Raw genomic sequence first — 12,920 nt, 5'->3', positions numbered from 1 at the left:
GCACCATGCAGTCCTTACATTGATGGATTGAAAGCCAGATGTCCACATGATCATCATCGTCTAATTCTTCCATGTGAAGCCTGAAGACCATGAGGAATGATTGATATCATTTATGTTAGGTAGAATGCCCAGTGGGAGTTGGGTGGTCTGGTGGCCTTGGAACCACTACAAAATGTTTTTCCAACCCCTGGAGTTTGTTTTGTTTTTTTCTGTCCTTCTGCCCATCAGACATTACTTTATTCTTTGTTACTTTGTATTGCCTAATCTTATTTTGAGATTTTTTTCTTTTTTCTTTCTTCATTTTGTAAAGCACTTTGAGCTACATCATTTTTATGAAAACATTGTGAAAGGCGCTATATAGGCGCCCAACACGATACTGACTGACAATGAAGGCACAGGTAAAAATAAAACAAATTTATTTTTTTCCACAGCTACAGCACAGTCCCACAAAGCACCACACAAAACAAAACAAAAATATTCTTCCTCCACTCTTCCCAGGCAGCATCATCGTCATCGTTGTCCTCGTCCTCCTCGTCCTCCTCCTCCCGACTCTGGGGCCTTGAATAATGGGCAGGCTCTTCTTATAGCCCACCCGGAAGTGCTTCCGGTGATAACTAACCTAATTCAGGCAGCACTTCCAGGTGTGGCTGCATTCCAGCCCACACGGGCTCGTTAAGCCATGCAGCTCCTCCCGGTTGTGGCCATGGAGCCCAACAGGGCTGAGCCGTGAAATCCCACGCCTGTGGCCCCGATGTAACCCAGGAGGGCCGCCACCACCACATTCTGGGAGACGTAGTGTGCATTTCATTGCTGCTCCCCTGGATCCAGTGTCAAAAGGGCGTCCTGGCCAGGGATGGGACCTGGCCGTCCGCCACAACATGCTATATAAATAAATGTTGTTGTTGTTGTAGACAGTAGGACTTTAAAAACTATACTTGATGTTAAAGGCTTAAAGAAATAATGGATGGGACTGGTAAGCTTTGTTAGTCTTTGTTGTTGAAATGTTCTAATTATCTAAAAAAAGTTTATATTATTGTTTTCAAAACATTTGCTGAAAAATGCTAAAATGTGTGCGTGCATGAAAAGTGTGCCCATGAAGTAAAATAGCCTTACTTCACATAAACTTGCCACAAATTTGAAACACATTCCCATACCCAAACTTCAGGTTAGGCAAATAAAATAGAATGTTAGAGATCAGGGCAGCTAATAATAAAAGCGAAAATGCTAGGAAAGTTTAACAAGTTTAAATCATTCAACAATCAGTTCTTAAGACATTCATAATGGTAGCACATTTAGTCTGACAGACCTGGCCACCCTGTTTTCACCAAGTTCTTTCAACACTTCTTTAGTAATTCCCAGAAACTTCCAAGTCTGAAATAAAATCCCTCCAGTGGGTCCCAGGTGTGCCATTGAGTCTTCTCCCTGGGGCTTGTAATGTATCCTTTTATATCCAATTATAGATATCCTTATAGTGATAATGTATTACTAAAAAAAACTTTAAAGTTTAAAAGAAAACTTTGAACTGTAACATTTCAGTCACTATACTCTAAAACAGGGGTGCCCAATACGTCGATCAGGATCGACCGGTAGATCGGAAAGCTAGTGCAGGTAGATCGCGCTGCATTAAAAAAAAATGTTTTTTTTTAAATGTTAGTCTATCATATATCCTCCCTATGGCATTTGCCACTTGATTGACATACAGGGCAGCCAGTCTGAGACCTCTTTTCTCTTTTGTCAAACGTGCAAGCAACTGCAACACTCCGGCTATCTAGTGATCTAGTTAGCCTTCCAATGTATATTGACTAAAGAAGGGATTTAAAAAAAAATTGTTGGTTATGGGCTGGATGTGGAATTGGAAGAGGATTTGTGTGCGTTTGTCTGATCTGTCAATATATCATTCCAAAGAAGGAAAATGTGGAAAGGCCCTTTCGAACTGTTCATAAAAACTATGAAACTGACTTCCTTCCGAAAAGCGATCTGAGAAAGAGAAAGGAAAGGGAACTAAAATCACAGTTAATTGGTCAGCCATCATTTTTCACTCGGCTGAATTCCAAAGCAAAGGCAGACACACCGAAGCATCGTTCTGGATAAGTCACTTGATCATTAATCATAAGAAGTCCTTCCAAGATGGAGAGATGATAACAGATGACTAGGGAGAAATTCCTGCTGAGATTTCAAGACCCCTGATCGGAGAAAAAGGAGTTTCTCCTTGTCATTAAACATGCAGAATATAAGCAACTTAATAACAATCAATGGCCGCTAGACTTGGCATTTTTTTCCCGATCTGACCAACATGTTGAATGAGCTTAATTTAAAGCTGCAAGGAAAAGAGAAAACCATGGTCGATATGATTAGGTCAGTTAATGCTTTCAAACTAAAAAGCCACCATCTGTCTTCAAAGCTGCAGCTCCTTGATTTGGGGAACATCCAAAACCTTGCGTCAGAGCTGGAGACACAATGGAAAGCGTGTGCTAAATTTGACAGCATATGCTACACAGAGCAGATTGAAAATTGTTTGTCAGACTTTATCTAATGGAAAAAAAGTAACGATTTAAGTGTTGCCCAATGTAGCAGAGTAAGTGTAGCGTTTCTTGTTCACAAATGTACTCAAGTAAAAGTAAAAAGTATGGTGCAGTAAAACTACTCTTAGAAATACAATTTTTTAAAAAAGTTACTCAAGTAAATGTAAAGGAGTTAATGTAACTTGTTACTATCCACCTCTGATACTCAGTATATATATATATATATATATATATATATATATATATATATATATATATACACAGTATATATATATATATATATGTGTGTACACAGTCTATATATATATATATATATATATACACAGTATATATATATCTATACTAATAAAAGGCAAAGCCCTCACTGACTCACTCACTCACTCATCACTAATTCTCCAACTTCCTGTGTAGGTAGAAGTCTGAAATTTGGCAGGCTCATTCCTTACATCTTACTTACAAACGTTGGGCAGGTTTCATTTTGAAATTCTACGCATGATGGTCATAACTGGAATCTATTTTTCTCCATATACTGTAATGGACGTTAGGGCCGTGGTGGGCGGAGCTGCGTGTGACATCATCACGCCTTCCACGTAATCACGTGAACTGGCTGTGACTGCAGTACGTAGAAAAGAAGGAAGAGCTCCCAAAGAGCGCTGAAGAAAAACGCTGAATACTTTATTCACGCTGAAGAAAAACGCCAAATACTTTATTCGCGAGATACAAGTTTAATGAGAAGACACGAGGTATAAACGAGACTTTGGATCACTTCGTAACGGAGTTAAAATTGCTGTAGCAAGAAACTTTTAAGTGCCGGGTCTTAGCTAACATTAAATAAAGCCGTGGACATCGAAACATCGCACAAGAGAGCAGCTCACGTGAACTGACTGAACACAGTACGAGTGATCACTTCCATGCATCAAACCTGTTCAAAAAACACATTACACAATTGACAAGGTAGGAAAAGAATATGCTCCAAGTGGAGCTCCACAACTAACGTGGTCTTGTGGAAGCAACTTCGTCACGCTGCCACCAAATACTCACAGAAAAATCCACAAGTTAATACACACGCTGTCTCTAGAGTTTATCCACACTCAATGTATTCCTCGCATCCCCTTTATACCCTCTGATCTCCCATTTCAATTCAGATGCCTCCAATTTCCAGTAAGGCTCTGCTGCGTGATGACAAGTAATAAGTCTCAGGGACGGTCCCTACAAAAGGATGCCATTGATTTCAGGCAAGATTGCTTTTCTCCTGGACAACTATACGTTGCATTCTCAAGAGTGAGCTCGCACAGCTTCGTCATATTACAACCGGAGTGCAGCCAGAAACTTTTAAGTGGCGGGTCTTAGCTAACATTAAATAAAGCCGTGGACATCGAAACATCGCACAAGAGAGCAGCTCACGTGAACTGACTGAACACAGTACGAGTGATCACTTCCATGCATCAAACTTGTTCAAAAAACACATTACACAATTGACAAGGTAGGAAAAGAATATGCTCCAAGTGGAGCTCCACAACTAACGTGGTCTTGTGGAAGCAACTTCGTCACGCTGCCACCAAATACTCACAGAAAAATCCACAAGTTAATACACACGCTGTCTCTAGAGTTTATCCACACTCAATGTATTCCTCGCATCCCCTTTATACCCTCTGATCTCCCATTTCAATTCAGATGCCTCCAATTTCCAGTAAGGCTCTGCTGCGTGATGACAAGTAATAAGTCTCAGGGACGGTCCCTACAAAAGGATGCCATTGATTTCAGGCAAGATTGCTTTTCTCCTGGACAACTATACGTTGCATTCTCAAGAGTGAGCTCGCACAGCTTCGTCATATTACAACCGGAGTGCAGCCAGAAACTTTTAAGTGGCGGGTCTTAGCTAACATTAAATAAAGCCGTGGACATCGTATTATCACACAAGAGAGCAGCTCACGTGAACTGACTGAACGCAGTTCGAGTGATCACTTTCATGCATCAAACTTGTTCAAAAAACGCATTACACAATTGACAAGGTGATGGCTTTATATGTCGTTCGTTTATAAAACAGTGGAGAAGCTGTGTAAAGGCTGTTTAAAAAAAAAAGGCGGAGCGTCTTATATGAGCAGGCAGTCAGCTAAAGAAGGGAATCAATAAATATCTATAATCATAATAAACAAACAAAAAATAACGTACAAGTCGCGGATTAAATAAAGGAAATGGGTACCTGAACAGTAAAGTAAGTCTCGAATAGCTACACAATAACTATAAGAATCGTAATAAACGAACAATAAAACAGTACAGAACCGCGAAGCAAGGAGAAACGATGGCCTTATATGGCATTCGTTTATAAAGCAGCAGAGAAGCTGTGTGAAGGCAGCTACACAAAAAAACAGCAGAGCGACACACTCTGAATGTGTTCCTGGCATCACCGTTATACCCTCTGATCTCCCATTTCAATTCAAATGCCTCAAATTTCCAGTAAGGCTCTGCTTCACGATGACAATTAATAAGTCTCAGGGACACACCCTACAAAAGGTTGCCATTGATTTGATGCAACATTGCTTTCCTCCTGGACAAAACTATACATTGCATTCTCAAAAGTAATCTCAGTGGACAGCGTGGTCATATTACAACCGGACTGCTGAACTGACAACGTGGTATACAAAGAGATCCTTAACAGATAGTTATTGGTATATTTTCCCCCAGTTTAAAAAGGTTTTCTTTTCTTCTAAAAATTTAAAAGCAGTTCTTCGTCGCTGCGAAGCGCGGGGATTTTGCTATATACAGTATGTATATATATATATATATGTAGATGTATATGTATGTATTGTCAGGGATGCCAGGGGCAACGACCCGGCCGGGACACCGTGAGGGACCGGAAGAGGGTCAGAGCCCACCCTGGATCACGTGGGGGCCACCTTCCTGGTTGCTCTGGGGGCTACGGGTACAGGGCATGGAAGCTCCACCCTGTAGGGGCCCGTGGTCACCGCCAGGAGGCACCCCAATGCCTTGGGGACCTGTTACCCCAGCACTTCCGCCACACCAGGAAGTGCTGGGGGGAAGATTTAGGACGGCACCCAGAGAGCTGCTGGGAGGACAGCCGGCACTTCCGCCACACTGGGGCATGGCCAGAGGAGGAATGCCGGGAACACCTGGGGCTCATTCGAGGACTGTTTAAAAGGGGCCGTCTCCATTCATTCAGCGCTGGAGTCAGGTGGAGGCAGGACAAGGCAAGAGAGGAGAGAGGAGAGAGGAGAGAGGAGAGAGGAGAGTGGAGAGTGGAGAGTGGAGGCGGCCCGAAGAAAGGCATATTGTGGCCAGGATTGTGACTTTGGGGTATTGTGCACGAACTGGGTCTGAGTGACCATTTATTATTATTGTAAATAGTTGTAAATAAACGTGTGGTGGTTGAAAAACAACATGTCCGCCTGTCTGTGTCCGGGTCGGCTCCACATCTGGTGTAGTCGGCAGGATGCTCCGCCTGTTCCAAGGCGGGGACCTGTAGTAAAAAATTTTGTTGTGGACCGCCCGGCATAGCAGGGGACCCCACCCACATGGTAAAGGAACCCCACGGACCGCCAGGGATCCGCAGGAGAGCTGTCTTCCCCTGTCGTTTGCTGGTGGCGTGCATCGCATGACTGCAGCGGTCTCCGACAAGCGCGCCGCTGTTGGAGGTGCCCGGGACGGCATTGCGTCCAGAGAGGCCACGCCGAGGACGTTTCCTCGGTTGAACGAGTCCGGGGAGGTGAGTGCCCTGCCTAACGGCAGCCGGCCCTTGGGGGCCGCGTGTGTTTTTGGTTTTTCAGTCAGGGACCTCCCGGACCTGCGTCAGTGGCAGGCAAATACCGGTCTGCAGAGCTCCGACAGGACGGAGGCAGCCGCAAGGGCTGCGGAGGAGGAGACGCTGCAGTTCAGAAGGCACTGGCAACAGCAGGGCTGCCGGCAAGCACGTCGCCACCGCAGAAGGGGAGGCAAGATGGCCGCGGACCAGAAGTCCCTCCCCCTGATAGGCACGCGATTGGACGGTGTGTCTTGTGTGCCCGCCGATGACTGTAGAGAGGCGGGACCAAGGAATGTCCATCACGGGCAGGGGGAGACCTGATTGGGCCGGAGGAGAAGGCCCACAGGAAGTGGCCAGCGTCGGAGGATGACGGACAGGTAGGCTCCGCGTCGGTTAACTTCCTGTCTTTGCCGGCTGCTCTGGCGGAGCTGGAGGCGTGCCTTCAACCCGCGGAGCAGCGTGTATTGCAGATACTACGTGCCATCCGGGCTGAAGTGCTGGTACTGGTGAGGAAAGCGCTCGTGGCGCTGAACACGTTAGCGACAATGAGACGGCACGACGCTGGAATCTCCAGCCGGACCGGTACAGCGGAGACGGTGAGTACAGCCGACTTCGTACAGCATGCAGGAGGGTCTGCCGAACATGGCTGTGATGCCAAAGATCAGCTTCAAGTAAGCAGCCCTCCGACAGGAGGTGCGGTGCGGCGGGCTGTATGCGCGGCAAGGGGGGAGTCCGTGAGGACGCTGAATGGACACGGGCTGCTAAGTGCCCCGGGTCCTAGCGCCCTCCGCCCCGAGTCGGCTGCGGTCTCGCGCTGCACTGTAGGGACGCAGACGGGCAAGAGGCTCTTTCTTTGTAATAAGGAGTCTCAAACCGTCACGGTGTCCCAGAGTGAAAGGAGGAATGAGAGGCTGGGTGCCAATTCCTCCAATAGGTTGGGACGCGATGCTGGGTGCACGCGTCCGGGTGTTGGCCGCCGTCTGCGTGGGCAGAGGGAATCGCTGAGGAGGTGCCGCCGATTCCACCATTTAGAGGGACACGGAAGCCGCGGAGAGGGTGCCGAACAGGCAAGTGCCGGGGTGCCGATTGGAGGGGGGGACGCTGCCAGTGCGTGGCACAGGAAGGGTGCCTTGGCAGCAGTTCTGCCCCTGTGTTCTCTTTTGCCGGGACGGACCCCAGGCGAGCAGTAGGACCCCCTTCGTAGGGGACCTGCCCTCTGATGTCGGACCGTCTGCTGAAGAATCTCTCTGCTGGTATACAGGTGCCACCACGGCTGGAGGAGGCTGCAAGGGAGCGAGTGGCTCCGACCATAGGGGCGCGGGGGCCTCGGAGGGGGAGCCGAACGAGAGGGCCCCGGGGTGCCGGTAAGAGGGGGAAGCGCAACCTGTGCAAGGCACAGGGGAGCACCAAGTGGTGGTGCTCAGGCCGCGTCTCCGCCCCTGTCCCTGCTTGGAGAGCGGGACTGAACCCCGGCTGTCCTGGAGTAGGACCGCTCTTGCCCACGAGTGGTCTTCGCTGGCTGTATATATATGTGTATGAACCCTCAGGGATGACTCCAAACAACGGGTAAAAGTCCAATACTTTTTATTGTGACTCACAGTGCACCAAGCACCTTCCACACTACTCATCCAATACTCGATACTATAATAAACACTCCTCCTCACCCAGACACTTGCTCCTCTACCTCCCAGCTCAGCTCAGTGTCTGGACTGAGGCACCGTCCTTTTATAGCCCCTGACCCGGAGGTATTCCTGTCCCGACAGTCCATAGTTCCTTACTCCTTCCGGGTCAGGGCAATCAGTCCTTTCTTTAACCGGGAGGGCGTTGTTCGTTCCTGTCACGTGACCATGGCGTACACCCGGGTCATAGGGCATAAAGAGCCCATAAGCCCCCCCACAGCGACTCCTGGTGGCCCCCAAGGTATCCAGCAGGGTTGTGTAAAAATACTACAAGGTCCATAATGCCCTGCTGGACCTCAGGGCATGATCCTGCTGTCGGGAGAGCTCCTCCTGGCGGCCTGGGGGTGCGGATCGGCATGGAAAGCTGGCAATCCTCCACAATATATATATATATATATATATATATATATATATATATATATACACCCAAGCCGCCAGGTGGAGCCCTCCTTGCAGCATGGAGGTCCCCAGAAGACCAGCAGGGCATCATGGACAATGGAGTTTTTATGCACCGCCCTGCTGGATGCCATGGGGCCACGAGAGGGAGCTGCAGGGAGGACCAAGAGTTCTTAGTGCCCTATGACCCGGAAGTTCGTCATAGGAAGAGCGACGGGCTTCCGGGGTGAGAAAAGGACTATTTACCCTGACCCGAAAGGAATAAGGACTTGTGGACTGTTGGGCAGGAACACCTCCGGGTCAGGGAGTATAAAAGGATCATGGAAACTCCCAGACAATGAGCTGAGTAGGGAGGCAGGGTGGCTAAGCGTCTGGGAGTGGAGGATTGTGATTGAGTATTGTTTATTATTGGTTTATTGAAGAATAGTGGAGTGGTGGTGCTTTGTGCACATTATTGATATAATAAATATCATTATTTGACTTTTACCTGGTGTCTGACGTGGTGTCTGAGGGTACAAGGGTGTGAGAAAACCCTAATCTGTCACAATATATATATCTTATATATATATATAGCAGAATACCCGCGTGTAATTGTTTTGTCACTGTAATGTAATTGTTTTGTCACTGATATGAGTGTTGCTGTCATATATATAGACACAGACACACATATATATATACATATACATACATATATATGCATATATATTCATATACATATATATATATAGTGTCGAAGGTGCCAGGGGCCACGACCTGACTGGGACGACTTGGAGGACCGGAAGTGGGCGTGTGCCCATCTGGGATCACGTGGGGACCATCTTCCTGGTTGCCTTGGGGGCCCGTGGTCACCGCCAGGAGGCGCCCCAATGCCTTGGGAACCCTGGACCTCAGTACTTCCGCCACACCAGGAAGTGCTGGGGGGAAGAGAAGCAGGGACACCCCGGAGAGCTTCCGGGAGAACAGCCGGCACTTCCGCCACACTGGGGTGTGTCAGCGGGAGATTGCCGGGGAGCACCTGGAGCTCATCCGGGTGTGGATAAAAGGGGCCGCCTCCCTTCATTCAGCGCAATAGTCTGGAGTGGAGTGGACTGAGCTGAGTTGGAGAAGAGAGAAGGAGGCGGTCTGAAGAAGGCATTGTGCGGTCTGAAGAAGGCTTTGTGTGGCCAGAACTTTGGGGACTTTTGGGGTTTGTGGTGCATTTTGAACTTTATTATTGTAAATAAACATGTGTTTGGGTGACAACGATGGTGTCTGCCTGTCTGTGTCTGGGTCAACCTCCACAATAGATATACACATATATACATATACACATATACATATACATATATAGGAAAATACCCACGCTTTGCAGTGGAGAAGTAGTGTGTTAAAGAAGTAATGAAAAAGAAAAGGAAACATTTTATCATAACGTAACATGATTGACAATGTAATTGTTTTGTCACTGTTATGAGTGTCGCTGGCATATATATATATATATATATATACACATACATACATACATATATATCTACATACATATCTACATATATACACACATCTATCTAGCTATCTATGTATATCTATATCTATATATATATCTATATATATATATCTATATATATATATATATATATATATATATATATATATATATATATATATATATATATATATATATCCTTTGGGGTGCGAGCATCTGTTGCTGGGGTGCCAGAATCCATTGAGGAAGAAAAATTAAAAACATTATTTGTACAAAATCTTAATTTAATCTATCCATTCCTAAATAATTAAATGGGCAGGCTATTTCGTATCAGTGCAATACGCTGCTTGTTAAAACGGATGACTCCTAATCTTACGTGCACTTAGTGCTGCGTGGGTATTATGAACTATCGTATCTGTTCAAGTTCTATTTAAATTTTAAATATTAGTAATTTTTATTTGGTCTACAGAAATATGTTTAGTAGGAATGAAAGTTAAATTTAATCATCATTGCATAAATTTTTCTTCACCATAGAAATTTAAAGACTATATCCAACTTCCATTCCTACCAAAGATGTTTCTGGCGACTATATAGAACCTACTTATACCCAAAATCAAGCTATTGAGCTGTCGCCTGCCTGCCTGAATAAGTCACCCTCGCTTCGCTCTTACTTTTTTACCGTTCATTTAATCATGGCTAGTTGCGGAAAAATTATAACATGGAAGGAGGATTACACTGAGTATGGCTTTACCAAAACAATTATTGATGGCGAATAAAGTATCTATTATTCATAAAGCTTCAATTGGTGATCTGTTTTTCTGCGTTAACCTCATATTTTTTCATACTTCTTCTCAAACCAAGGGGGTGCGAGGGTAAAATGAATCGGGAAGCGCTGATATATATATATATATATATTGAATATATTGAAATATTTTTACTGTCAAATAATGCAAACAGTATGCGGCACGTGGTTCGCCCTAATTCTGGGCTCATCAGGCAGTACACACTCACTGTACCCCTTCTCGGGAATCAAACCTCGGACGTCAGCTCTAGAGGCGAAGCCTCTCATGTTGCTCCAGGGTGTGTGGTTCATTTATTTGACAGTATGGGGATCGGGGTGTGTATATATATATATATATATATATATATATTTATTACTTTTAAGAATGCAACGTATAGTTTTGTACAGGAGGAAAGCAATCTTGCCTGAAATCAATGGCAACCTTTTGTAGGGTGTGTCCCTGAGACTTATTAATTGTCATCGCGAAGCAGAGCCTTACTGGAAATTTGAGGCATTTTAATTGAAATGGGAGATCAGAGGGTATAATGGTGATGCGAGGAATACATTGAGTGTGGAGAAACTCTAGAGACAGCGTGTGTATTAACTTGTGGATTTTTCTGTGAGTATTTGGTGGCAGTGTGACGAAGTTGCTTCGGAAGACGGCGTTAGCTGCGGAGCTCAGCTCAGAGCGAAATGAGGTGAATGGGAAGGGAGATGATGACGTCACTCCTCCACCCGCCTTAACTGTCAATCCCCCCACAAAAACAGTCTCTCGGAATTTGCATAAGCACAGCCTTTCAGCAGCAATTTGATCTTAGTTACAAAGTGATCAAAACTGTCGTTTATACCCTGCATCCTCTCATTAAACTTGTATCCCGCATTAGCCGTGGGCATGACAAACGCCAGCGGCAGCCTGTCTGTGAACTTAGTTTAAACTTTAGGTTTACACCGTGTTTCGTTTCCGAAGTAGCTGCAGTCATGAATATGCTTGTACAGTATGTGTCACTCACTCGTTTCTTATTGTTTCACGGCCTTCTCAATTGTATAATGCATGTTTTCTTCAGAGCTTTTTGGAGCTCTTCCTTGTTTTCTACGTAATGCGTTGACAGTCAGTTCATGTGATCACGTGGGAGGCGTGATGATGTCACACGAAACTCCGCCCCCCACAGCCATTGAGCTCAACTCCATTACATTATATGGAGAAAAATAGGTTCCAGTTATGACCATTACGCGTAGAATTTCGAAATGAAACCTGCCCAACTTTTGTAAGTAAGCTGAAAGGAATGAGCCTGCCAAATTTCAGCCTTCCACCCACATGGGAAGTTGGAGAATTAGTGATGAGTGAGTCAGTCAGTGAGTGAGTGAGTGAGTCAGTGAGGGCTTTGCCTTTTATTAGTATAGATATGTGTATATATGTATGTAAATATATATATATATATATATATGTATGTGTATGTGTGTATATATGTATATTTATCTGTATGTATGTATGTATGTATATGTATGTGTGTATATATGTTGATATGTGTATATATGTATATATATGTAGATGTGTATATGTATATATACACTCACCTAAAGGATTATTAGGAACACCTGTTCAATTTCTCATTATTGCAATTATTCAATCAACCAATCACATGGCAGTTGCTTCAATGCATTTAGGGGTGTGGTCCTGGTCAAGACAATCTCCTGAACTCCAAACTGAATGTCAGAATGGGAAAGAAAGGTGATTTAAGCAAATTTGAGCATGGCATTGTTGTTGGTGCCAGACGGGCGGTCTGAGTATTTCACAATCTGCTCAGTTACTGGGATTTTCACACACAACCATTTCTAGGGTTTACAAAGAATGGTGTGAAAAGGGAAAAACATCCAGTATGTGGCAGTCCTGTGGGCGAAAATGCCTTGTTGATGCTAGAGAATGGGCCGACTGATTCAAGCTGATAGAAGAGCAACTTTGACTGAAATAACCACTCGTTACAACCGAGGTATGCAGCAAAGCATTTGTGAAGCCACAACATGCACAACCTTGAGGCGGATGGCTACAACAGCAGAAGACCCCATCGGGTACCACTCATCTCCACTACAAATACGAAAAAGAGGCTACAATTTGCACGAGCTCACCAAAATTGGACAGTTGAAGACTGGAAAAATGTTGCCTGGTCTGATGAGTCTCGATTTCTGTTGAGAGATTCAAATGGTAGAGTCAGAATTTGGTGTAAACAGAATGAGAACATGGATCCATCATGCCTTGTTACCACTGTGCAGGCTGGTGGTGGTGGTGTAATGGCGTGGGGGATGTTTTCTTGGCACACTTTAGGCC

Source organism: Polypterus senegalus, chromosome 1 (assembly GCF_016835505.1).
Source record: "Polypterus senegalus isolate Bchr_013 chromosome 1, ASM1683550v1, whole genome shotgun sequence".
In the NCBI taxonomy this organism is placed as follows: Eukaryota; Metazoa; Chordata; class Cladistia; order Polypteriformes; family Polypteridae; genus Polypterus; species Polypterus senegalus.
The sequence above is the reverse complement of the archived record's forward strand: the minus strand, read 5'-3'. Positions refer to the sequence as shown.